General features: G+C 41.0%; 1 protein-coding gene and 1 pseudogene across 2 annotated transcripts in view; one reads left to right on the top strand and one right to left on the bottom strand.

Moving 5' to 3' along the window:
- The window catches only part of Immp2l (IMP2 inner mitochondrial membrane peptidase-like (S. cerevisiae)), a 931,528-nt gene extending 912,406 nt beyond the window's left edge, over positions 1-19,122 (bottom strand). Inside the window, exons 1-2 of one of the 2 annotated variants that reach the window (XM_030247004.1) lie at positions 19,038-19,122; positions 18,550-18,622 (exon numbers count right to left, since the gene is read on the bottom strand). The gene's annotated coding sequence lies outside the window, so the exon portion shown is untranslated. 2 annotated transcript variants of the gene reach the window in all.
- Positions 22,931-26,340, top strand: Gm18954 (predicted gene, 18954; annotated as a pseudogene).

The raw sequence follows: 26,706 nt of genomic DNA, 5'->3' as shown, positions 1-26,706 counted from the left end.
GCCTGTCTTTCTCTGTGTGTCTCTTTGTTTCTCTCCTCCCCTCTCTTTCTCCCTCCCTCCCTCCCTCCCTCCCTCCCTCCCTCCCTCCCTCCCTCCTTCCCTCACTAGACACCATATTTTACAGCATACTTTACAACACAGAGAAAACTAAACAAACACAAGTCACTGCTTAGGAACTCTGTCCACGAACATGAATAAGGTCTCAGGGTAGCCACCCTGCAGGTCACTAACCATTAGTACCGGCCCTCGTTTGGTTTATGTTGATGTGATTGAAACTAGGACCAAAAGCAACTTGGAAAGGAAGATGTTAATTTTACTTACACTTGGAAAGGAAGATGTTAATTTTACTTACACTTGGAAAGGAAAATGATAATTCTACTTACACTTGGAAAGGAAAATGTTCAATGTACTTGCATGTCAGGTCACATACCATTGAGGGAGGCCAGAGCAAGAGCCTGCAGGCAGAAGCTGAAGGAGCCCTGGAGGAACGGTGCTTACTGGCTTGCTCTCCATGGCTTGCTGTCTTATACAACCCAGGACCATATACCCAGGGATGGCACTGCTCACAGTGGGCTGGGCCTTCCCCATCAACCCTCAAGCAAACACTCCCCTACAGGCCTAGCTATGTGCCAGTCTGATGAGGGCACTTTCTCAGCTGGGGTTCTTCCTACTCAGAAGACTCTAGCTTGTACCAAGTTGACAAAACCAACCAACCAAGACAGTACTGTTTATGAGCATGCCATGAGCTCACTGACCATCGTATGTGTGCTATGTATATGCAAGTTCTTTGTCTATCTTTAGATGCCTTTGTTGTTGAATTATAGAAATGTTTTTGTAATGTTTTGTTTTGAACAGGATCCTGCTGTCACCCTGGTTGGCCTGGAAATCACTGTGTAAACCAGATTGGCTTTGGATTTTTATATGTTCTGGATACTGACTTTATCAGTTCTATAAACCTGAGTTGTTGTTGTTTTTCTAGACCCTAATTTTCTTAGAGGTGGCTATATGTAGTATAGATATACATTTTGAGTTAAGTATTTCTCTTTCTTTTAAGTTTTTGAAAAATAATATTGTACAGTGGGTCTGAACTTGCCTCCCAAGGACAATGATGCTAAAAGTGTGGCCACCTCGATGGTAAGATAGCTCTGTGTCACCTCACTGGTGAGATAGCTCTGTCTATGCAAGCATGAGAGCCTGAGACCAGATGCTGGAAAGAAGGAAGTTGATACAAGTTAGTAATAACCACCACTGAGGGTCAGAGCCAGGGGCATACAAGATTTGAGTCAGTCCTGCCAAGAAAAGAGAACCACCAGCTCAGAAGAAATCTGTTAAAAAAAATAAATAAAAATTAAAAAAAAAAAAAAGGTGGAGACAGAGGAAGACACCTGAAGCTGACCTCTGTCCTCCACAAGCACGCACATTAGAAAGTACACCACAGCCAACACAAACCCACACATTTGAAACAAATGGTCACAGGATATGGTGCTATTCAGGAAAACTGCAAGGTAGGACGCAGCTGAAGGAAACAGGTTACTGTAGACATGTTTTAATGGGGATCTGGGCCCCTCAATCATTTTGCTCTGCAGGCTGGTTGGTTGACCAGTCTGCTGGCTGGTTAGAAAGAGGATCTCATTATGTAGCCCTGACTGTCCTGGAACTCTCTATGTAGACCAGACTAGCCTTAAACTCATAGATCCAGCTGCCTCTCTCTGCCTCTCTCTGCCTCTCTGCCTCTCTGCCTCTGCCTTCCAGGTGCTAACGTTAGAAGCATGGACCACTACGCTGGGCTGTGTTTTTACCTCCTACCAAGTATCTGGTAAGTGTCCTCCTCTACCATGTTCCCATTTCCATGACATTCTGCCTCATCACAGTCCAAAAAGCAATCCAGTCAGAGCTAAAACCTCTCAAACTGTGAGCCCTGACCTTTCGTCATTTTAAAGTGTTTCTTGGGTATTCTGCTACAGTGAAGAAAGACTAAGACACAGATAAATTTGAGAATATCCCAAATGAGATGCACAGTGGAAAAGTGGTATTTCATCCCGTCCCTCTTCTCTAGGTACCTAGCTCTTGGTCCCAGAGGTATTTTCCACGTTCATAAAATCCCCTTAAGAATCCTGGGTATGATGGCACATGCCTTTAATCCTAGCACTCAGGAAGCAGAGGCAGATGGATGTCTGAATTTGAGACCATTCTGATCTACAGAATAAGTTTCAGGACAGTAAGTGCTACACACAGAAAGTCTGTCAAAAAACAAAAACAAAAACAAAAACAAAAAGAGAAGAAAATAAATAAAGAGAAGTATCTTAAGCATATACAAGAAAATGCTTATAGTCTTTTATAAAATAGTAACCTGGTATCCACTGTGTACATTATCTTTTTTACTTAATAATGTATTCTTGAAGACTATTCCATATAGCAGCCTTCATTTACTACATATGCCACTATAACTACTCTAATTTACTGACAAACTTTTCTAAACATAGAGATCTGTTTCCAGTTGATACCAAGACTAACAGGAGAGGAAAGATAGCTCAGAAGTTAGGCACACTAGCTGTTCTTGCAGAGCACCCATATTTGGTCCCCAGCACCTACATGGTAGCTCACAACCATCTGCAAGTCTCATTTGAAAGAATTTGATGTCCTTGTCTGGCCCACCACACCAGCACTAAATGTGTGTGGTGCATAGATACACATATAGGCAAAACCATCCATACATCTAAAAGAAAATTATTATTTCACATAAGTAGATTTTTAGGACATAGTCTAGAACAAGAACCAAGCGTATTTTGTTTTGTTAACTCTTTCAACACAGATCCCCAGGCCCCATTAGCAATGATGGCAAAGCCTACATCCCTGTACCCTTGATAAAATACTGTACTCTCAAAATCTGTTTCATTATAAATTAGCTGTCAAAAAGTAGTCTTACTGACATTGTGTTTTCAAATTCTATTATGAGCTGTCCATATTTGTCACACCTTGTGCCATTTCCTACATTGGGCTTTTCTCCTAATGACTTGTTACTCTCATATTGTCATGAAATAGCCCACCCCACCCCACCCCACCCCTTTTCAATGCAGCGCCTTTACACGGTTAAATTTTCATTTCCTTTTCAGGTTTCTGACCACCTGTCACTTTCTAACTCAATCACCATAATGAAACTAATCACTCTGCTCATAATTGAGTTTCCTGAGCAGGAGACCTTTCATGACCCACTCTGTGTTCCACCAGATGCTACGCACTTTTCGGATCAATCTTCCTAGCCTTGGCCACATGGGTTTCTAGTCAAAACTTCTCCCTAAGTCCTTCAATTACACTTTCCCTAGTGCTTAGGGTCGCCTCTGGCTACATTATTTATCAATAACTGGGGCTAACATTTACATTATGTTTATTTCTCAAAACATCTCAACATACACTGAAGGCTTACTCACAGATCTTAACACTGAGGAAGAAAGGCACTTCCCTGTGTCTTTGTTCCAACAATGTTATTTTGGATGTTTCTCCATGTTTTCAAAAGTTAGCCCAAGTTGTGCTGTCTTCCCCATCACTCGAGATCCACCTTTATTCAACACTACCTAGTGAGGCCATAGTATTTTACAAAGTTATACAATTAAGTAAATATAATGGGTTTTACGCTACAGGAGCATATAGCAAAGAGAATTGAGAGTGTATTGATCAAAAAACCAAAGTAAGAGGATTACATTGCCTTTAAGTCTAGCTGAAGTACAGCGTGGATAGTGAAGTGAAAAAGAGAAAAGGCCAGCAGTCAAGAAAGGGAGGAGGGAGAGGTCACATAGCCAGGCTGGGTTTTATGGTAAGTGAAGGCCAACTGGAAGCAACAGAACCATTTCAAGCAAGGGAGTGAACTGGTCTTAAGGAACCTCACAAACATCGCTGACCACAATCTTGAGCTAAAGCAGCATACACATGTCCAGCTTTTATCCAACTCAATCAAATATCAAATCTACTCTTGCCTATCCAGCGAGTCATTTTAAACCACAACAGGATGAAAGGTAGAAGAAAATAATGTGGTTTTTATTTTCTACTTCTTTGTCTGAAGGCATAAAATAATTTTTTCCATTCAACTTTTTTTCTTTTATTCATTTTATGTGTGGGGGTGTTTTGTTTACATGTATGTCTGAGTACCACATGCATGCCTGGTGCTCACAGAGGCCAGAAAATGGCACCGGATACCATGGGACTAGAGTTATAGATGGATATTGCCAACATGTAGGTCCAGATATTTGAACCCAGGTCCTCTGGAAGAGCAGCTAGTGCCAACTTCTCAACTTTGAACAGTCTTATCAACTTAAAGATAAGACTACTAACAATACAAAATCATAGCTGACTCTTGTAAAGCCAAGAGGAGCCAGAGGCAGAAGCAGGTTGATCTGTATGAGTCGAAGGTCAGCCTGGTTTGCACAGAAAGGTCTAAGGCTACCCAGTGAGACTATCTTAAAAAAAAAATCCCAAATGATCTGTAAACCTTCAATTGGTACCATTCACTCAACAATTTCACTCTGGTTTCCCCATTTTATGTAAGAATCAAATCCCTTTTTTATACTATCTGTAAGTTCTGCTGTTAAACATCCTTGAAATTTTCATGAAATATTAGCATCACTGATTTTCTTCAAATTTTGCCAGAGAACCAACCCAGCTGTAGAAATGGAATGTTATTTCTGTCAGCTCCTAGCGCCTTTCATTATGGTGACCTTCTTCAGCTGCTACAAAGAAATTTTTTATCAAATAGATGTGTCCAAAACGTGGACAGTTGTTTGGCTATGTGCTTCCCTAGACACTCATCAAATCCGCTTCTCCATGCTCTCAGCGTGACGCCAGGTAGCACCCTTATGAATTGTCTGCATTCTTTCAATTTCTTTTGGATCGCCAATGTCTACCATAAGAGTTGGTGATTGAATAGTCTGATATCTTTTGCCATAGGATGCTCCATTGTTCTTTCTTTGAACCTATGATATATTTCGAAAGTAAGGGGGGAGGAACCCTTCAAATTACTAGACATACACAAGCTGACATTCAATATAATGAAAATGCCAATGGTATTGACAAGAGATGGTATTTACACACTTATCTGAGATGGTTGGGCATTCTCAGATTGCAAAGCAAAGTTTTTTCTCCCTTAATACATTTGGTCACTGACCAGTCTACGTATTTTAAAGCAGAGGAACATTTTGATTGAAACCACAACTGTGCTTACTGTATTTCTTGCCTGGGGAATTCAACTACACAACTACACAAGGTTATTTTTATTACCTTCCCCAGAATCTCTCTACCTGACTCCACTTTGCCCGAGAGATTTCAACTACACAGAGACTGGTCATAAGGACTTTAGAACCCGGCCTTTCCTTCCAGAAACAGAAAATAAAATGATGTGTCTTTGAGTCCATAGAGAATGTAGCAACATAATTCATGTTCTTGAAAGGAAAGCGAACATCTCAAGCTGACAATTGGGTAATAAATAAGATTAGGAGGAAAGCACACAGGCAAGACATCCCAAAGCCTCTCACAGGCTCAAGCAGGCTCAATGTGAGACAAGCATGCCCAGGAAGGAATGCTCTCACAGGAAGGCTCAAGCATGCCCAGGAAGGAATGCAGCTTCACTTTTCTCACATATTACTAAAGAAGCATCTTTTCTGAATTTTAAAAACAGTTATCTATAAAACTGTTTCTCTTTTTTAAAAAAAGATGTATTTATTTTATGTATATGATTGTTTTGTCTACATATATGCCTGCACACCAGAAATGGGGCTCCAATCCTATGGGACTACAGTTATAGATGATTGAGAGTCACCATATGGATGCTGGGAATGAACCTAGGACCTCTGGAAGACCAGGAAATGCTCCTAACAACTGAGCTACCTCTCCAGCCTAATTCTTTATATTTTTTTATCACAAATTAAAAACCATACAAAGAGTTCCAATGGTTTGTTAAAATAATCTCTTATATGTGTGTTGCCTCCATAATCCCAAAAGGAAAGTGAAGTTCAGACAGAAACAGTTCCTTGATCATGTTTGCATGGCTGATGGCAGAGAGCTTGATGAAGTTTCATAACCCAATCTGGGTCTTGAAATGATGATGATGATGATAATGATGAGATGATAAAAAACAATAACAGAAGTATATTTAATGCCCATTTTAAGATTTATTATAAAATTTTTATTTATAATATAAGAATATTTACAATATTAACATCAGACAGTCATATATAACAAGACCTCAAATATCTACTGTATTGTGGAGATCACAAGACTTTCTTTACACAAGAGCAACAGATGTATTAAGAGCAAATAATATGGGCCAGCAAGATGGTTCAGTCAGTAAAGGCACATTCTGAAATGGGATGACCTCAGTTCGAGCCCTAGGATCTACACAGGAAAAGCAGAATGTTGATTCCTGTACATTGTCCTCTGACATGCGCAGTGTTTACATGCAGTGTGTGAAGTAGTGTTAAACTGGGTAAGATGAGGATGCAAAACCTGAGTGACCCAAAACTCAGTTAACACACAAGGAGGTCCCCTCCTTCAATAGGATCAAAAAAGGTTCGATTTAAACTTCAGCCAGTTAAAATTTAAGTGGTTAAGATGGGTATACAAATATACACATGGGTGCACGCATGTACTTGTGTACAAACAAAATGAAAGTTTAAAGTTTTAAATGTAAGGTGCTTCAAATTTCCCTTATGCAACAACAATGCTAACTTATTTAACAAAACTCAATAATCATTCATTATTTGAATTTAACAATAATAAAGTCCTTATTGGAGCAACCATTAAATAAATATGTTCCTTGAAAATAATCAAGATATTCTGCAAACTATCTGTTGCACAGAACAAGCTAAAAGGCAAAGAGAACAGGCTAACCACTGTAAGATTCGACCTCCTTGATATTCTGGCAAATGAAGACTCGAAAAGGAAGTTCACAGGACTGAGTAGGAGAAAAGAAATGAAGAGAGCATGTGGTACCACCATGATAGAGGGATGGCATATTTGTCTAAACCCACAGAATGTGCCCCACTAAGAGTGTACCTTAAGCAATATAGTCTGAGAGAAACTGAAGTAGCAGATGATTAGGTTCCTAAGTCCCACACACAGTACTCTGGTAGGGCTCATGGATAGTGCAAGAGGCTGGGGATATGGAAGGGAAGGAAAGACAGGTGCAATCCTGTGAACCTAGGACAACTCGGAAAAGAATAAATTGCTTTTTAAAAAACTAAAACAGGCTCAACAGTTAAAGACAGACAGTTCTTGCTTTCATAAAGGACCAAGGTTCGGTTTTAGCACCTACATGGTGTCTTATAACCATCCTTAAGTCCAATTCCAAGGGATCTAACATTCTTTTCTGACCCCAAGAGCGTCAGGCATGCCCATGGTATAAGAACATACATGTAGGCAAAACACTCATGCACAGAAAAATAATATTTTTTTGAAAAAGCAACAGTGGCAAACATTTCTTTTCTTTGTTGTTGTTGTTGTTTTTTTTTTTTTTAACTTATTTTCCCTTTCCTGGCCCTCTATTACCGTTTGGCAAAGGCCAACCTTACCCATCAATCCCATCCTTCAAAGAAACTCCTTTGCAGGCACCCAGTGCTCCCTGTCATGTCTACTGTGGTCCCTCTAGCCCGCCCATCCTCCAAAGACAGGGAGGAAGCTGGGTATTGAGATGCAGAAGACAGGTCAGTCATGGCAAAGGAAGAAAAGGATTCCTAGAACAGAAAATCAGGAAAATCTGCCACAGTAAAGCAAAGAAAGAAACCCAAATTGCTCTAACTTTGTTATTGATGTGTAAGATATGAAAAACATACAGCACAAAATTATCAAGAATATATGCATGATAACATTATAAACATTTTTTATCTTTAGATGGACATTTACATCTTTACACAGTGTCAAAACTGCAACTCAATGGTGGATGTCTTTACAATGTGACCTCAAGCTACAAAAAATAAAATAAAATAAAATAAAATAAAATAAAATAAAATAAAATAAAATAAAATAAAATAATAATAGGGGGCTGGTGAGATGGCTCAGTGGGTAAGAGCACCCGACTGCTCTTCCGAAGGTCCAGAGTTCAAATCCCAGCAACCACATGGTGGCTCACAACCATCCGTAACAAGATCTGACTCCCTCTTCTGGTGTGTCTGAAAACAGCTACAGTGTACTTACATATAATAATAAATAAATCTTTAAAAAAAATAATAATAATAATAATAATTTTATCAAATGTACATTTAAAAAACTGGTACATTAAAAAAAGAAAAGATACTTGTATCAAACTGTCACCACAAAGACCTATTTCAGAAAAAAAAATGTGGGAGAAAATTACAAAGATTAAATTTTAATGATTTATTCCATGGAAGAAAGTTGTATACTTTTCTGGGGATTCTTAGTTGAAAAGGTAGTGTAGGCACAGGATCGCTGAGTCTCAAAACCACACAGGTTTTACTCTTGGGGGTACATGGGTTTGCCTGTTTGCTTGCTTAGGAGGCCAGGCCAATTAGTCTAAACCTCTGAATTATTTGAGAGGAATAAAAGGCTCCATTGTCAAATCAGGGACCTCTGAAAGATAGGCATGATGATGAATCTGGCAGAAGCTGCCACTATCTGAGCAAAATACTCCCCACTTTATCTAAAATTTCAGAGGTGTCGCAGAGAGCAGCAGTCTGCAGTTCAGTGAGTATTGCTTAAGCATAAAGTCCAAAGCACTGGGTTAAATGTGCTGGAGGAACACACTAGAAGAGAGGAAGGTGTTGCCCCTTCCTTAAGGAGTTTCTGGCCTATGGGGCTGGAGATATGGCTCGGGTGGTCAGATGTTTGCCTAAGTATGCTCAAGGCCTACATCCCCAGAACCCCATGAACCCACAATGGAGAACTTATGGCAGGGATTAAAAGCAGACTCAAGGCCACCTGAGCTACATGAAACCTTGTCTTCAGAACCTTCGTTTCTGAGAAGTCTACAAAGAAATACAATACAAGAAAAAGAGTGAAAATGTCAAAAGAGAGGAAAAAAAAAAAAGACAAAAAATTAGAAACCAAGAGTTTTCAGAGACAGATCCTATAGGATAAAATATAAGATAAAACTTTGGTGTCCAGTAAGTCCTGGCTACCACCATTGCTGTTAGTACTGGTTTCTCAAATTCAATATATCACTTTTAGACCAAGAGACAAGAAAACTTTGATTAAAACCTTTTTGCTCTAACTTATCATTGATGGAAAGGATTTCTTATAAAAAATAATGCAGAAGATAAGGAGAGAGTATAAAATAATTGGAAGAGCAGCAGGGGGTGGAATAGGAGCAAGAGGAGGGAGAAGAAGGGGAAGGAGGCAGGGAGAAAAGTCCAACTAAACAAAGGAGTTGTAAAATTAATATGACACAAAGCAAAATAATTTCACTTCCACGTAGCCCATAATTTATTGGTCAAAGGGAAGAATATCACTTATGCCACACTTATGCTGTTCCAGTGATTTACAAAAAGGACTCTCACATATGTTCTCCCTTGAACCCTCAATGCAATCCTATGCCAGGTTGAGGCTGTTAAATACATACAGCCAAACCCCACAGGATGATATCCAACAAGCCTTGCCTCATTCCCATGTGTAGTTTCTCTTTCATGTGGAAGCACAGCTGGTCTATGAGGCCAACAGAATATCTAAAACTGCTGAATCAGTCATAAAAACAACTACCCTTTCCATGGTAGTATATTGGCTCTGGAGGAAGCTGGCTCCCATGGTATGAAGACAGACCCATGGAACTTGCCAACACTAACTTGCCAGCCATATGTGCAGGTCACCTTGGAAATGACTCAGGCTCAGTCACGCTCCAATAATTTTAGCTCCAGCTGGCATCTGACAGCAATTCCATGAGACAATGAGAGAGACTTAGAGCAACTGTTTCAAGCCACTACGTTTCTGATACGTTATAAAGCAATAGAAAACAAATGCATCATCTAAGAGAAATCAAACTAGAACTGAGCTAGAAATTTCCTCCCTACTAGCAAGCTTTCATAGGGCCAGAAGGTGCTACACAGGCTGCTAGCAGAGAAAAATTACCTATGGTCTTTTCCAGCAATGAACACTATGAACTACAACACCAACCTACCAGCAAGATGCGCCCACTAGTGTAACAGTGGCACAACTGCGAAGGCAGTAACCAACCATTCTTGGACTAACTTTGAAACCCAGTCCACATGTGTGACACTATAAACCTGGCCAAAATTCCAAGGCTGGGGAGATCACAGGCCTAGAGGGAAACTCACTATTGTTTCTTAGTTAAATTGACACGGTACCAACTACATTCTAAATACTTACAGCTATACCGTATACAAATGCTTCTCTCCCCAGGTGCTACCCTCCTCCTTAATTAGAGAAGCATCTCTTTTCCACTGAAAATGTGGTTAAAATTAGTAAATCAAGATATAAATGTGAAGAAGGGACCTACAGGGAAGAGAGGGGATAAATCGGAGTGAGAGCCAGACAAGGGGCAGGGGAAAGTCAATAGAATATACCATATACATATATGAAACTGACAAAGATCAAAGCCTAATTAAAAAAATAATAGTTTAGTGTGCTGCATGCTCAGTATGGAACAGGCATCAATGAAAAGGACAAATCCACCACTAATGCCTACATGAGAGATGAGCAATGTTGATATTTGTGCTAGCTAGATTTATATCAACTCTACACAAACGACAGTCATCTAAGAGGAGGAAAGCTCAATTAAGAAAATGACTCCAGAAGATAAGGCTGTGGGTCAGCCAGTAGGCTAGCTGTGAGCCAACATATCCTTAGAGATTGATGAGAGAAGACCCAGCCCATTGTGGGTGGTGACATCCCTAGGCTGGTGGTCCTGGGTTCTATAAGAAAGCAGGCTGAGAAAGCCATGTGGAGCAAGCCAGTAAGCAGCATCCCTCCAGAGCATCACCTCCTGCCTCCAGGTTCCTGCCATGTTTGATATTTTTGACTTGACTTCCTTCAATGATGAACAGTGCTGTGGAAGTGTAAGCCGAATAAACCCTTTCGTCCCCAAGTTTCTTTCATTGTGGTGTTTTATCATAACAATAGTAACACTTACTAAGACTTATTAAGTACGTATTAAGGTAGTCTTCTTAAAAATGGTTTCAATGAGCAAATTACGGAGCTCAAGTAACACAAGATGGAAATTTTTTATTCCATTTCACTTGTTATAATGTGTATATTAAAAATTGGTAACAAAGTTCATTTTAAAAAATAAATAATACTACATCTAAAAAAAGAAAAAGAAAACTAAAAGCATCCCAATTTTAATATGGCATAGTTCAGGAAACCCAACTTCCTATCATGGAGGTACAAGAAGAGAAGAAGCAGGTAGAGAAAGAGAAGAGGAAGAAGAAAGGAGAAGAGAGGAGGAGAAGGGGAGGAAGAGAAAAGGATATGAGAAGAGGAGGAATAGAGAGAAGATGGAGGTGAAAAATGAGGGGAACAAGAAGAAGAAGAGGGAGGAAGGGAGGGAGGGAGGAAGGGAGGAGAAGGAAGAGGAGGAAGAAGAGGAGGAAGAAGGGGGAGGAGAGGAAGAAGGGGGAGGAAGAGGAGGAGGAAAATGTAGAATCAAAAATTCTCTAAAAACCAGGAAAGGAATAGGCAAACATACTCAAGTTGGTTGTCATTCAGAAAAATACATCATGTTCAGGATGCATACAATTAAACTTTCATATTATCCTTTCTCTAGTCCCCTTCCTTTCAGCATAAACTAACTCTCTCTCTCTCTCTCTCCCTCTCTCTCTCAATTTTTTTAAAAAACAAAAACATTGGTTCTCATTCTTGAGAACATCCTTGAGAAGCTTCGCGGAACTCTCAGTGCAGCCAGCATCCTTACATGGTGGTGGTTTCCTTTCTGTGGTTGCCTATTCTGAGGAGGGACTGCTGGGTTCAATGGTAATTCTATTTTTAATTTATTTAGAACATCATGATGTTTCAAAAATCTCTGTACATGTTCCCTTTTTCACATCTTGGCCAATGCTGTCTCTTAGTTAAGCTGCCATCCTAATGTATGTGAACACATGGGGAAAAAAACACCTAAGCATTTGTTAACATGGAAATGTATAAAGAGTGGTATAAATATACAATGAGATATTATACTATTCAGTGTGCTTTTAGAAGAGAAGGAGAGAGTGGGGTAATAAGTAGAATACATGTGTAACCCCTGCAGTCAGAAGGCTGAGGCAAAAGGATGCTGAGTTTAAGCTTAGGCTACATGGCAAGACTCTGTCTAAGAGAAAGGAAGGAAGGAAGGAAGGAAGGAAGGAAGGAAGGAAGGAAGGAAGACAGAAAGAAAGACAGAAAGAGAAGGAAGACAGAAAGGGAAGGAAGGAAGGAAGGAAGGAAGGAAGGAAGGAAGGAAGGAAAGAAAGAAAGAAAGAAAGAAAGAAAGAAAGAAAGAAAACAGAAAGAGAGAGAGAGAGAGAGAGAGAGAGAGAGAAAAGAAAAAAATCCCTCCTGTCATTTGCCATAATATGGTTAATATCTGGGTTAAGCCACTGGGTTAAAGGAAATAAGCCAGAATTAGAAAAAAAGTGCTCCGCAATGCATGCTCTCATCTACGCGTGAAATCTTATAAAAACACAGAGAGAAAATGCACAATGTTAACAGAGGCGCAGGATATAAATGGGGAGATGTAAGCCAAAGAGAAAACAGTAGCAGACAACTGATATAAGCAAGTCTAGACATCCAATGTTTGCCCTAAGGACTGAAGGTTAGAACTGTACTGTTCTGGGGACTTTTGCTCAATGGGTAAGTTTTAACAGGTCTCTTGACCTCTCTGGCCACTCCTTTTTAGCATCCTTGCATTTTTATTGGCGGGACCATTAGTTTCAATACTGCCTAACGCCTAACACCTGTTACACTCAACTATTTTTTTTCCTTCTATAACTGTATATGTCCTCTGAACACTTTTATCCTTTCCTGTGTGTTCAGTTTTACTCTCTGCGTGGCAAGAATGCACAAAGCCTTTTCTGGCCTCCTCAGTCTCCTGTTACACTCCAGGACCTTATGTGTACGTTACCTTGGACTGAGCAAAAGACTGTCTCCCTGTCCTATCAGCTCACCACTGCTCCTCTCTGTTGATGTGCTCTACATCCTTTCTCAGCTCCCGACCCCTACCCTGCCACCACCAAATCCCATGGGAAGCCCCTCCTACTGGGGCTGCAAGTCCTGACTATGAGGAGAGCAGGGATGTAAGCAAGGAGTCAAATCACTATTCCTTTGGTCAAGACCTGGAAGAAAAGTGTAAACCACTAAGAACCAACCATCAATTCCCTGGCAGTCAGTCTGCTACCTTACAATCACTGAAGTTCACAGCAACTTCGAGTAAATATCCCACCTTACAGATGAGGAACTCTGCCCCAGGTCACACAGCCCACTCTCAAATCCAAAACGACAAGGCTCCAGCATTTGTAGATGCCCCTCAGTGCCAACATGGAAGAGGCGTTTTAGTCATGCTGGATTATCAGAATACAATCTTCTCTAAAATACGACTACACTTGTCAGTAAAGCCAGCTTTTCAAATAGGAGTCACAACTCAAGTTACATCAAAAATTTTAAAAAATAAAAAATCTGGGAAGGGCGCTGCGGGGCATAACATCAAGGGACAGCACACAAACAAAAAAAGAAGAAGAGGAAAAAGAAAAAGAGAAGTTACAAGCTGCAGTTGTTTTTCCTGTACATGCCAAGTTTCTTAGAGAAACATAATAGCTTTTTTTTTTGGTTTTTGAGACAGGATTCCTCTATGTAGCCCTGGCTGTCCTGGAACTGGCTCTACAACAAGCAGACTCGCAGAGATCCACCTGGTTCTGTCTCCTGAGTGCTAGGATTACAGGTGTGTGCCACCACTGCTAGGCCATAATAGCACAATTAAGAAAAATAAAAACTTTCCTATTTTCCTCATCATTCCTCATAAGTGCCGAATCAGTGGCTAAATCACTGCGCTATGTTAAATGGCTCATTTTTGTTGTTTTTCAAGACAGGATTTCTCTGCATAGCCCTGGTTGTCCTGTAACTCGTTATGTGGACCAGTCTAGCCTCAAGATCTGCCTGCCTCTGCCTCCTGAAAGCTGGACCACCATGCCCAGCTCTAGAATAGTTGATTTTAAAAATTATTGTTTGAAGCCAGGCGGTGGTGGCGCACACCTTTAATCCCAGCACTCGGGAGGCAGAGGCAGGCGGATTTCTGAGTTCAAGGCCAGCCTGGTCTACAAAGTGAGTTCCAGGACAGCCAGGGCTATACAGAGAAACCCTGTCTCAGAAGAAAAAAAATATATATATATATGTATATATATATATATATATATATATATATATATATATGTATATATATATATAGTTTGAGTTGATGACTTGAATTTCATCCAATGTAATAAAACAAAATTCTGCCTTGGGGTTGGAACAGAATTTCCAACAATTTCTGAGATGGCCCTAAACATATTCTTGTCATTTTTTACTACATATTTATATGTATACATATTTATACATATTTATATTTTTGTCATTTTTTTACTACATATTTATATGAAACAGCATTCTTGGCAATAATGATTATAAAATCAGAATATGGACCCAGTATGGGAAGTGCTGAAGATGTTATAAGTCCTGAAGCATCTAGTCTTCAGGCCAGATTTAATTCTGTATGCAAATAAATGAGAACACCTATTTCATTACCATGCAAATTCTCTTCTGTAATAAATGGTGAAGGAATTCATATACCAAACAACTATTCTTAAATGAATTGCTTTATGATTTATTATAAGTACATGTTTGATTTACATACCTACTTTACATACCCTATATGCCAAGGGGTTTTTTAAAATGTGTTAGACAAAAGGGAGTAAATGGAAAAATTTAAGAATCTCTAAGCGTACACATCATCTCTAATAGCATATGATGAGTTTGAAAGGCTTTGGTACTTTAATCTGGAAACCCAAATGCTACTTGTTATTCTTTTTCTGTAAATTAAGTTGCTAATGTGTAAGAAAGTAGACTTGAAAGTGGACTTTTTAACTTGGAGGCAGAATTTCTGAGTTTGAGGCCAGCCTAGTATATAGACCAGGACAAGTTCGAAGACAGGGCTATACAGAAAAACTTGTCTAAAAGAAAGAAAGAAGGAAAGGACAGAGGAGGCAGGGGGCAGGGAGAAGAAAATGAACCTTTTAAAACATAGCAAGTTCCTTTTTTAAATTAAAAAAAAAAAAATGTCTGCTTTAGGTCAGGCTAACCTAGAACTCAAAATCTGCCTGCCTCTGCCTCATTTGTCCAGGTGTGAACCAAGACACTCAGCTCAATAGGTTCTAAAGTGAGGTTTTGCTTTCTTTAAAAATATTTTTCTTCTACAAAAACTTAGTGTAAAAACTCACCAAGAACAGGAAGTCTTTCCCCTTGTTAACTCGTAAGAACAATGACTCTAGAAGACACCTGTGGGAAATGTGCTTCTATGACCAGGTGCTGACATTTGAATAAAACATCACTCTTGTGCCCAGTAGACCAGAGCTCATGATAGAAATGGCACACACTGCCGCAGTACAGCTGATGTGCCCGTAGTAATCTACTGACAAAGTGTACTCCTTAGCAAAGCGAACCAGATGTCTGCTGTGAAGTGGAGTGTCTGTAGACGTGTCTTTCTCAGCTCCAAATGAAGTATTAGATACGCTAAATACACAGCTTAGCTATATATCAGACCCACAACCTAGCAAAATCCTGACAGTTTGGACATGAAGCAGCAGCATTTTTATTATAATGCTTATAAACCAAAGATGTTTCTAAAAAAGAAATCCTAACTTTGAGCACTCAGCTAAATGTGGTAGCCTGTCTGTCTCACTTTGTGAATGGTGTCAGATAGAAACCCTTTCTCTTGTTTTTCAAGCTGACACTCTGTAGGCGGGCCTGTGTGGAATGATCTGATATAGGAAAATCAAGCCACACCAGGTGTGAATCCTTGTTTCAGAAATTCTGGGGTCAGATGCAGCAGGCTAGTCCCTATGAAAATACGTAAGTCAGGGAGGCTTAAAGCTTATAAGAAAATGGGTTCTAGGCTGCCTGGCACTTTCCTAAGGAGGATCCACAAATGATGGGCCAAGCTGGAGAGAGGTGGCTCAGCAGTTAAGAGCATTGGCTGCTCTTCCTGAGGAAGAGCTGGGTTCAGTGCCCAGCACTCACATGGCAGCTACCAACTGTCGGTAACTCCAGTTCCAGGGGATCCTAACCCAAATAAAGACATGCCGGCAAAACACCAATGCACACAAAATAAAATACATTTGTAAAGAAAATCATGAGGAATCAGAGAAATAGGACAGCAAGTACACGAAGGCTCTGCTTTGTCTAGTCTTCTGTTTTAGGTCCTCCTTGTTCTATTTAGATAGCATCAAGTCAAGCAGCATGAATACTGTACTTGGTCCCAAGTTGCGGGTCTAATAAAATAAAATCTAGGACCCAAGGCTGAAACTAAGAGTGCAGAAACCATACCAAACATAGCAGCACACTGCGATCATCCCAGCACTCGAGAGGCTGAGGCAGGAAGATTTCCAATTCAAGGCCTGCCTGTTACACGGTCGGCTATGGGAAGCTGGGCTGAGGCTATGGGAGGCTGGGCTGAGGCTACGGGAAGCTGGGCTGAGGCTCTGTGGTATTGTAGTTGCTAAGGACCTGGGTTTGACCTCCAGCAGCTCAGAAAAACAATAGACTGCAAAAGGGATAAAAGTCCTCTGATACATGAGGACTTTAGGAAGAGCCGGAAAAGGAAGAAAGTTACAATTTTACCAAGTAATGGTAACAAGTATATATATACATATACATGTTTATATTACATTGTATATTTCTCATACAGATAAGTAAATACCTAGGCTGTAGGCCTAATTAACATAGAGCTGTGGATTTCATGTCTAAAAGGTAAATAGCAAAATATTACAAAGTTGTGAGGTGCACGTTTTTACTTTCACACTCCTATAGGTGCTGATCCTATGTAACTCTGTTTTGACCTTAGCCTCTTCTCGTGTCAATAAAGAAATGGGGTTAACTGCACAGAACCCCACAGCTGGCCAGCTTCAGGATTTAATCTTCTAAGTGGGTCACCGTTAGCTGCCTCCCTGGTTTCTCACATTGAGCTTTCTTACAGAACAACTCAAAAACTTGCTCTCATCTAGTGACTGTGCCCAAACTATGTATCTATTGCTTGGGGAAACGACTGTAACACTATGCATTATGGAAAACAACCCTCCACAGCTAGTCACCCAAGTTTATTTCTGACTCTACCAGAAAAGTGGAATGATGGCACTGGCCCCACACACCACTATTGGTCCGTAAGCCACAAAGACAGCAGCAGGCAGAAGTTCTCTAACACTTAGATATAATTCCACAGAATTATGTGTAAACTTCCACAGAAACCTGCGAAAGGCCCATTCCCAAATCAGGTCATCTCCAACAGTCTCATTCTCCACATACTGCTTTGTTTGTTTTCTTTATGGGATGTTTTTGTTCTTTTGTTTTTTGAGAGAGGCCCTCATTTGTATCTTTGTCTGGCCGGGAACTCCCTATATAGACCAGGCTGGCCTCGAAGTCACAGAGATCCACCTGCCCCTGTAGGGACTGAAGGCAGGAGCCAGCTCTCCAGATCCCATTTTGACCAGTGTTCATTCGGCACACGATGAAAGGACATCAGAGATAGAGTCCCTCTTTAATAAACAACCATGTCTTAGTTTTTCATAATATGCGAACATCTGCCTCTCAAGGAAGTCAGGTTCATATGTGGCATGTGCCAGGATGGGCACTGAGGGTAAGTCTAGCTTTCTCTCGGGGGTAAACAAGCCTGTGGCTTGCTGTTCTTGCTTATAGCTAACCTGTGTTTTAAGTAAAAGTTGGCGGAGATGAATGTAAAACTGGAGGGTTTCGAACCTGAAAGGAACTGTGTTTCCTATCACCAGACAGAGACTAGGAGAAGGGCAAGTCTTAGGGAGGAACCAATGAAGAGAGATGATAACTTGAAATCAGTCAACTTCCCAGGACTTCAGCTTTTCAGAAAAGCACCTCAATGCCTGAGATAGGACCTCCCCCAATTCCTCTGTAATTCTGAAAGACCTGAGAACTAGAAGTATATGAAATTGCCTGTATGTGGCCCCATGTGCGTTCCCCCACTGTTGAGATTTTAAAATGTAAGGTCCCCGGAGGGATAACTGCCAAGCAGAGCCAAGATTACCTAGGGCCCTACTGTGTCAGGAACTACTGAATGCTACCTAGGAAGACAGGGGACCTGAGAGGAACTATAGCATCAATGTGCCAGGTTAAAGAGGGTCTGAAAGGAAATGAGTTTTCTCTCAGGTGTCTAAAACGCTGCTAAACTTCCAGTCGGCTCTACGGGCTTCTGGAACCTGAAGAAAGGCTTGATCTTGGGACAAGTGACCTTTGAAGGTGGGTTATCCAGTTCCTGATAAAAAGTGGAATTTGGACCCAAGTTGCCTAGGGTAGTTTCCCCACTCGAAAAAGAGTCCTGGCACCTTCCGCCCCTGAGCAATACTTACTTACCCTTTCTCCCGCTCTTCCTCGGTGAGAAGGGGTAAGTGGTAATATTGTACCCTCGCCCAATTTGGCCAAAATCCTAAAAGTAAAAATGACAGAGACAGGTCCTTTAAAATCCCGTGGCTCCAGCCTGAGCAGCTCCCACAAGCTGCTCACCACCCCAGGAGCAGCGCTCCCTCCCGGCCGCTCTGTGGGTCCCCCAGGGCGGGGAGAAGAGGTCGGCTACCCGCCCGGATCGGGGTTCGGGTTCCCTAACTGAGGGAGACAAGAGGACGAACTGAGGGGACAGCCGCGCGGCCTCACTGGAACACGCGCACGCACGCATGCTCGCTACCATCGCGCGGATAGCGGCCGAGCGGCTCCCCACCTCCCAGCAACGCCCACTCGACGGAGGAGAAGCCGGAGATAAGAGACCCTGCCGGGGACACAGAGGGTCTGCTTAAGCCCACCCGCGTGCCAAGCCGCCCGGACCCGCCGCCCCATTCCCCGCGCACCCGCTGCGCAGCTCAACCCAGGGGAAGTCCCCGCGGCACGCTCCGCCCTCCGCCGCGGCACGCCCCGCCCTCCGCCGCCGCTCGCCCCGCCCTTTGCCGCCGCTCGCCCAGACCCGACCCCCAGCTGGGCGGCAGCCGGAGACTCCGCCTACTACTACGGAAGTCCCGCCCCCGAAACGCGGCTCAAGGTGGATCCGCAGCCAGAATTGGGTTTACGTCAGATCAGGGGGCGGTACTGACCGTCTAGAGGTTCCAAGTGTTAGAAGCCTTAGGTCTAAGCCCTAGGTCGAAGCCTGGCATGGCTAAGAGGGCAAGGAAAAGCAGCAAGTTATCAGAAGCTATCTTCAGCTTCTTCCCTTAGACCAGGAACCCAGACTGGACTTCTTGTGTTGTTCTGTGGTTTTGTTATTGTTTTGTTTGCACATGGGTAACTTCGGGTTTGCTTCCTCTAGCAAGCCAAAAGAAAAAAATCCAGAACTTTTTTTTTTTTTTTTTTTTTTTTTGCTTCAGAGAAACTAGGGTTGTTTTTTTTAATATACTTAAGCTTTTGCTCGTTAATTGTAAAAAATCTTAACTGTGTAATTACAACCTAGAAAAACACTGTAACTAACAGAATATAGACAACAAAATTAATTTGCTTTTTCTAGCCCTCCTCAGTTGTATCTTTATCTTTTCTTGCTTTACCCTTTTAGATAATGCTGAACTATCATTCTCAAGTTTACATAGCGCATAATGTTCTGACACTCAGCATTCAAAATTAACTCTAAAGATGGGAGAGTGTAAGAGACTTAAATGGAGCCGAGCAGTGGTTGCACGTACCTTTAGTCATCACAGCACTGCTAAGGCAGAGGCAGGTGAAGCCAGCCTGCTAGCCTGATCTACAGAGCTAGTTCCAGGACAGCCAGGCCTACACAGAGTAAACCTCTCTCAAAAAAAAAGGGGCGGGGGGGGGGGAGAAGGGGGAAGACTTTAATGGGTTGATAGGCTGATAGTTAATAATTACAAAAGTCTGCCAAAGAAACATGATTGCTCTCCTGTATAGGATGTAGGTACAGTTATTCTTATCTAAAATATTTACTGCGAGGTAAGTTTGATTCTACCAGTGCTTTATCTTGGAGGCCGCCCCTGATGACAGAGCCTATTTACAAATTGGATTGGGCCCTAACAGTAAAGAGACTCCAAATTAAATAGATGTTTGTTCCAGTGAAGAACCAACAGTATGGGATGGCATGAACATACATAAACATCAAAGTTTCTAGAATCCATACAACCTAATCTAGGCCTAGAATATTTTCAGCATCCAAGATTTACTGCAGAATAAACTCACTATTTCTGGTTCTTTCTGAGCGATGGCTGGATGATTCAACTCAGCTGTTCTGGCTCAATTCTTCTCAATGGAAAATGATTCAGTCTGGTTTATCTTGGCTTTTCCTGAATGAATTACTCTACTTGGCCTCATTCTAACTTGGCAGGGTGTTCTAATCTCTGGTTCCTTCTCATTCCCTGGCTCCTTCACTTGTATCTAGCTTGTTCTCTCTCTCTGTGACCTGTCTCTGTACAACTGTCCAGCTAAAACTGCCTCCTTCCTTCCTCTTTGCCCTGCTCTCTTAAGTAGCTTCCCTTTCCTCTCTTTTCTCCTGAGGATTTGGCGTGTCCTAGTGTGTCAAATCTTTCTCTGATTTGTCACTTTGTCTGCCACTCAACTAGCTATCACTTTCAAACATGGGTGCTTCTTTCTACAAACTAACTTTACCTTCGTTGTTTGGGATTAAAGGTATGTACAAAGAGCATATCTCTATTCCAGCCAGAGGGACTAAAGGTATGTACTAAGGGCTAAGAACAACTAGAAATGGGATTTTTTCAGTAAATAACAGTCTTGGAATTCATCATGTAATAAAATGTCCTACCACAGTACTCTGTCTCAGAATGTTAATCAGAAGATTATACATATACTGGAGAATATGTGAGTATCCTGGAATATGTGGGTATCCTGGAATATGTGAGTATCCTGGAATATGTGGGTATCCTGGAATATGTGAGTATCCTGGAATATGTGGGTATCCTGAGATAGGTGGAAATTCTGCCCATTCGGTTCAATTTTACTCTCCACCTAAAACTGTTCCTTAAAAATAAAATTATATGGGCAGCAGTTAAGAGCACTGACTGCTCTTCCAGAGGCCCTGAGTTCAATTCCCAGCAACCACATGGTGGCTCACAACCATCAGTAATGGGATCCGATGTCCTCTTCTGGTGTTTCTGAAGATAGTTACAGTGTATTCATATACATAAAATAAATAAATCTTTTTAAAAAAATTATATTACTAAAAAGAAGCTAAGATTAAGTGTCTGAATGCTGTTTATTCTTCAAGGTCATTAAATTTGAAGCTCAAGTATTTAGCATCAATGCCATCAGAGGACCTGTATCATAGATTCCTAACTTAGATACACACTTAAATTATGGCTACAAATCATATTAATATTCAATGGGATATTGAACCAAAGTTAACTTGAAGTAATTAGGCTTTAAAATTCTATGGACCATTTCCTAGCCCACAAATAAAAGTAGAATGAGAGTAATTTCATCTGCTTGGGTATGGTGGGTAACCACACACCTGGAAGTATGAGGATCTGACCTCCGGAAATGACGAATCAGAGATGGCTTCTGACTCGTGGTTTGTGAATGTAAATGTAGCTTTTATTTTCTCAGGTTTGAAATGGGAGCCATATCCAAACTTTATGGTTTGGGCTAAGGCCAGAGTGATTCTATCTATCCCTAGGTCTGGATCTGGAAGCTTCTAGCCTCCATACAATCTAATCTTCTGCAGGTCTGGACCTTGAAGGCTCCAGCTTCCAGCCTCCATCTGCTAACCTAGGCCTAAAGTGTTTCAGCCTCCATGACTTACTGCTGAATAAACTCACTCTTTCTAGCTCTTTCTGAACTCTTGCTGGCTGGTCCAACTCAGCTGTTCTGGTTTAAACTCCGCTCCAATCTAACTGATTCAAATTGGCTCCTCTTGGCTTCTGACTGAATTGTACTGCTCTGAAATACTGCCTGTGAACTCCACACACTGAAGGACTGTGAACTCAACTGCTCTGCTCTGAACTGACCTCAACTGCACTCAAATGAAGTAACTCCACTGTACAGAACTGAACTGAACTGAATTAAACCAAACTGAACTGAACTCTACTCTCTCCCTGTGCAGCTCTTAAGTAACCTCTCTTTCCTGTCTGTTCTCATGGGCATATCCTACCTCTGACACATTCTGTCAAATCTTTCTCTGATTTTTCATTTTGTCTCAATTAGAGGTTATTGTTTAGAATTAATGGTGTGTACTAAAGATGTGTCTGTAGTCCAGCCAGAGGGATAACCAGTGTGTGACATGTCTGTATTCCAGTCAGATCATATTTTTGGATGTGATTCCTTACTAGAGCAGCTATGGTGCTAGATTAAAAATTCTCTACAATTGTCCATGTGCCATGAGGGGTTAAGGTTCAAGTTCACCTTGTACTGTGCCCTGCTGATCTTAGTAGGTCAAAACAGAGAATGAAGTTAATGCCTGAGTAAATCCAAAAACACTCAAGGACAGGTTTTTAAAATATACTATAGAGAGAAGATACCAACTTTTAGTATTAAGTGCATCACAAAGAGAGAATTTTAAAATCTGAAAACTTGAGTGAAGAATGGTGATGCACACTCCCAGCACTCAGGAAGCAGAGGCGGGCAGATCTCTGTGAGTTCAAGGCTACCTGGTCTACTGAGACTGTACTGGGACGCCCAGGACTACCAAGAGAAGCTCTGTCTGGGGGTGAGTGAGGAGCTGAAAAGTTCCTTCCAAGATGAACTCAAGGATGAAAGTTAAGATCAAATCATTTAATTAGATTTTTTTTCCAAGAGAGAACTGCCTTCAAATGCTTTGGGTAAGATGCTTTATTGAAGACAAGACAAATATCATGAAGTGATGAAAATTCACTTTCTCCAAATGAAGAGCTAAAAGTCAAAAGTGAGTGAAACAAGAAGAAAAACCTTCTGCATGTCACAGACACTGCAGTGGGAATGACCAAAGAAGGATTTTTAAAAAAAATTAATGCTATAATTAAACCTGAGACCCATAAGTTTTTAAACAAAATGACAGAGCCTAGAAATGACAGTCCACCTCTAAATTGAAGGGCTGGATTTGTGTCTGTCTACGTCAAGAACGCAAATAGTTATGGACACAAGATTATGGACATATCAAAAATTATGAACAGTAGGCAGCACATTCCCAGAACTGGACTTTGTGAGTATTCTGAAATGGCTGATCCAAGATGAAACACGCTAGGACAAGGAACAATTAATTACCCATGGCTTAAGAGAAGCACATATTACCTTGAGCTGAATATAGTTAAAAATCACAATTGAAATATTTCTCATTCATCAGCTTTCCTGATTATGTATACAACATCAATACTCAAACTGTTGAATAGCCTGTGGAAAAGGTCACTAATAAAAATGAAGTCGCACTAGAGCAATGGTTCTCAGGCTTTCTAACACTCTGACCCTTTGATACAGCCCCCTCGTGTAACCTCCAAACATAAAATTACTTCTGTTGTTACTGTTATGAATTGTAGTATAAATATCTGTGTTACCCAATGGTCTTTGGCAAGCTCTGGGAAGGGCCATTTAACCTCCACAAAGGGGTTGCTACCAATGGCCTGAGAACTACCGCACCAGAGGATGAAGAAGAGAAAGCAGCAATTAAAAAGCTGAAAACGATTAACTAGGTAGGATTACTTACAATTGCGTATTAATTACTCTTCTTATTTCTTCAATCAAGCACCTGGCAAAAGCTGCTTAAGACGGGAGGGTTTATTTTCACTCCGGGTAATAGGGAATGGTTTACCATGGAGGGTGGGACAGACATACAGAAGCAGAAGCATGAAGCAGATGGTCACATTCTGTCCCTAGCCTGCGGAATGGTACCAGCCATGTTCAAGGTGGCTCTTTTTAGTTAAGCCATTCTGGAAACAATATAAAACACACCCCAAGGTATGTTTTCCTAGTGATTCTAAAATCCTATCAAACTGACAGTAAGTTAAGGATTTGGGACTTATGAATTGTTGGGGTCTAGGAGTTGCCTCACGAACCACACAAACATCAATTTCAGTCAGACAGGAATAGTTTATTGAGCATGCACATCAGGACTGATTGATCAGGGCTGCAGAACAGATTCAGGAGCTGATTGCAACAATGAGCCAGAATCCTACAGAGCTTTTAAGCCTCAGATCAACAAAGATATGTGCCAAGTTATTCCACCAATCAGGATTTAGGGATAGAGGACTTTGTCCTCTCAGAAGCACGTCTTTGGTAAGCACTTATCTTGTTCCCATTGTTGGGGATATTCAACTGTGGCTGGGGGTTTACCTTGCCTAACATTCATGTCTTAACTTGCCAACCAGGATGTCAGTTACCTACGTACAAGACGCTGCCAAGTAGGATGTCAATTCCCAGGGACGTCTTGGAAACTTAAAATTTTACCCAACCTCTGCTCAAAATGGAAATCTTATTACAAATGGCTTCTTATATTGATACAGGTGTTTCTCATGTGTTGAGGGGTCCCATGGGCAGCTTATAAAGATAAAACCTATAAAATTTCATACTGTACTGCTGGACAGTTGGTTCAGATACAAACTTATTGTGGCTAACTATTGAAAGCAGTTGTGGTTGTTTTTTTTTTTTAAGATTTATTTATTTCATGGGTACTCTGTAGCTGTCTTTAGGCACATTAAACAAGAGCATCAGATCACATTACAAATGGTTGTGATCCACCATGTGGTTGCTGGGAATTGAACTCAGGACCTATGGGATAACTCCATGCTCTTAACCACTGAGCTGTCTCTCCAGCCCTATAGAAAGCAGTTCTAAATGATCTCTACTGTGATTGGTTTCCGATATCACCAGATCACAGAATATAACAGAATATGCAATCAACTGGGGCATGAGAAAATTTCCTTATAAGAGCACATAAGAACATTTCCTTGTAACACTAGAAACAACATAAAATAGTTGGCTGGCTTGACAGGCAGAAGTTACCCAGGCTTCAACATGAATGACATCAAGCCAATATGACAGAGATCAAAGGAAATAGAGGAAAATGAACACAAAGTATGCTGCAAATCATTTTCGAAGGAAAGTGATGACCCCCCCCCCATGGTTTATATCTACTGCTAAGGAATAGTTACCTTTAAATTATTTTTCTTTGTACCCATATCTGCTGCATATAAGCTACTTGAGGAATATGGAAGCAAGAAGAGCAATCACATTGAACAATAGAATCACTGAGTATTCGTCGTAGACCATGTCCATGATATGATGATGCCCGAGGACTTGGATTACCTCCCCTTGTCTGTTGTCCACGAGATTCTTCAGCAACATAAACTGCATAGGATTGCAAGGAAGAAGCTTGTCCATGAACCTCTGGGAATGATCAGTGAGATTGCTAATGAGACATCCTATGTTAATTTTTGGAAAAAAATTTGCCACCAACATCCGGTTTGGTGTGAATAAAGACCACACATCTTGCTAAGATTCTAAAACTTCAATCTCCTAATCACTCAAGCTAGCATTAGTAATCCAGACCAAAGTGGAGAAAGAATGATAGAAAAATGACATCATCTTTGTAGTCCAGTCCAGCAGAGATGAGGCCAACTCTATCTTGTCCAGGTGCTTCTTTCTGTATAGGGTTTTGAAGTCACTTGCCTCACAAAATCCATGATTCATAGTGCATTCAGGCTTTTTCTGACTTCGATATGAAAGATTCTACACTGTTGCCAAAGAAGGAGTGATGTGTGATAAAACTGAGAAAGCTAAGGGAGGTCATGAAGCAGTGGCAACCTCTTTTCATCAAGTTGAACCTCTGCTCAACTTGATGAAAGATGAGGCCCTTCAGTTAAGAACAAGACTGAAAAGGCTGTGAGGTATCCCTGTGCTGTTGTGGCCAGCCAACATGGATGGTCTAGCAACATGAACAGAAAACGAACACAAAATATTTCAAACAGGCCAGGACATCTTCTGCAGATTATTCTTCCAGCCAGAGAAAGCATTTGAAAGTAATTTGACACATACTTACTGATCAGAGACATGCTTCTACAAATGAAAGAAAATGGAAATGAGATAACAGCCCTAGATTGTGCTGGAGTTTTGTTTAGAATATCAACGATCCAGTCACAATCTCTTCTGCCACACACCAAAGCAAATGGGGACAGGACAAAAGGAACGATTCACCCTAATTTAAACACTGATCCTGAAGCCCAACTGAAATAAGAATCAGGAGGCACTGAAGAAACAACAAAAAACATGAATCACCATGAAGAGATGATGAGCATGCACACATACACTCATACACACACACACACACACACACACACACACACACACACACACACACAGAACAACAAAGAGAACCACAGCGGAAAACATAATCATGAATTATGCTCTCAGCTTGGATCCTGTGTAGAGAACAAGTGTGAAATTTATAAGTTATTTCTTTTCTGAGAGACTTGTGGATTTTCACCACCCCAGCCTCCTTCACCCTGCATGATAAAACACTGGAATTGTTATTTGGAAGACCAGTCAATTTTGCGGTTGAAAAAATCTTAATATACACCATGTGTGTAAACTTGTACTATTTAA

This window comes from Mus musculus, chromosome 12 (assembly GCF_000001635.26).
Source record: "Mus musculus strain C57BL/6J chromosome 12, GRCm38.p6 C57BL/6J".
NCBI classification, from domain to species: Eukaryota; Metazoa; Chordata; class Mammalia; order Rodentia; family Muridae; genus Mus; species Mus musculus.
This window is presented reverse-complemented; position numbering and strand designations above follow the sequence as displayed.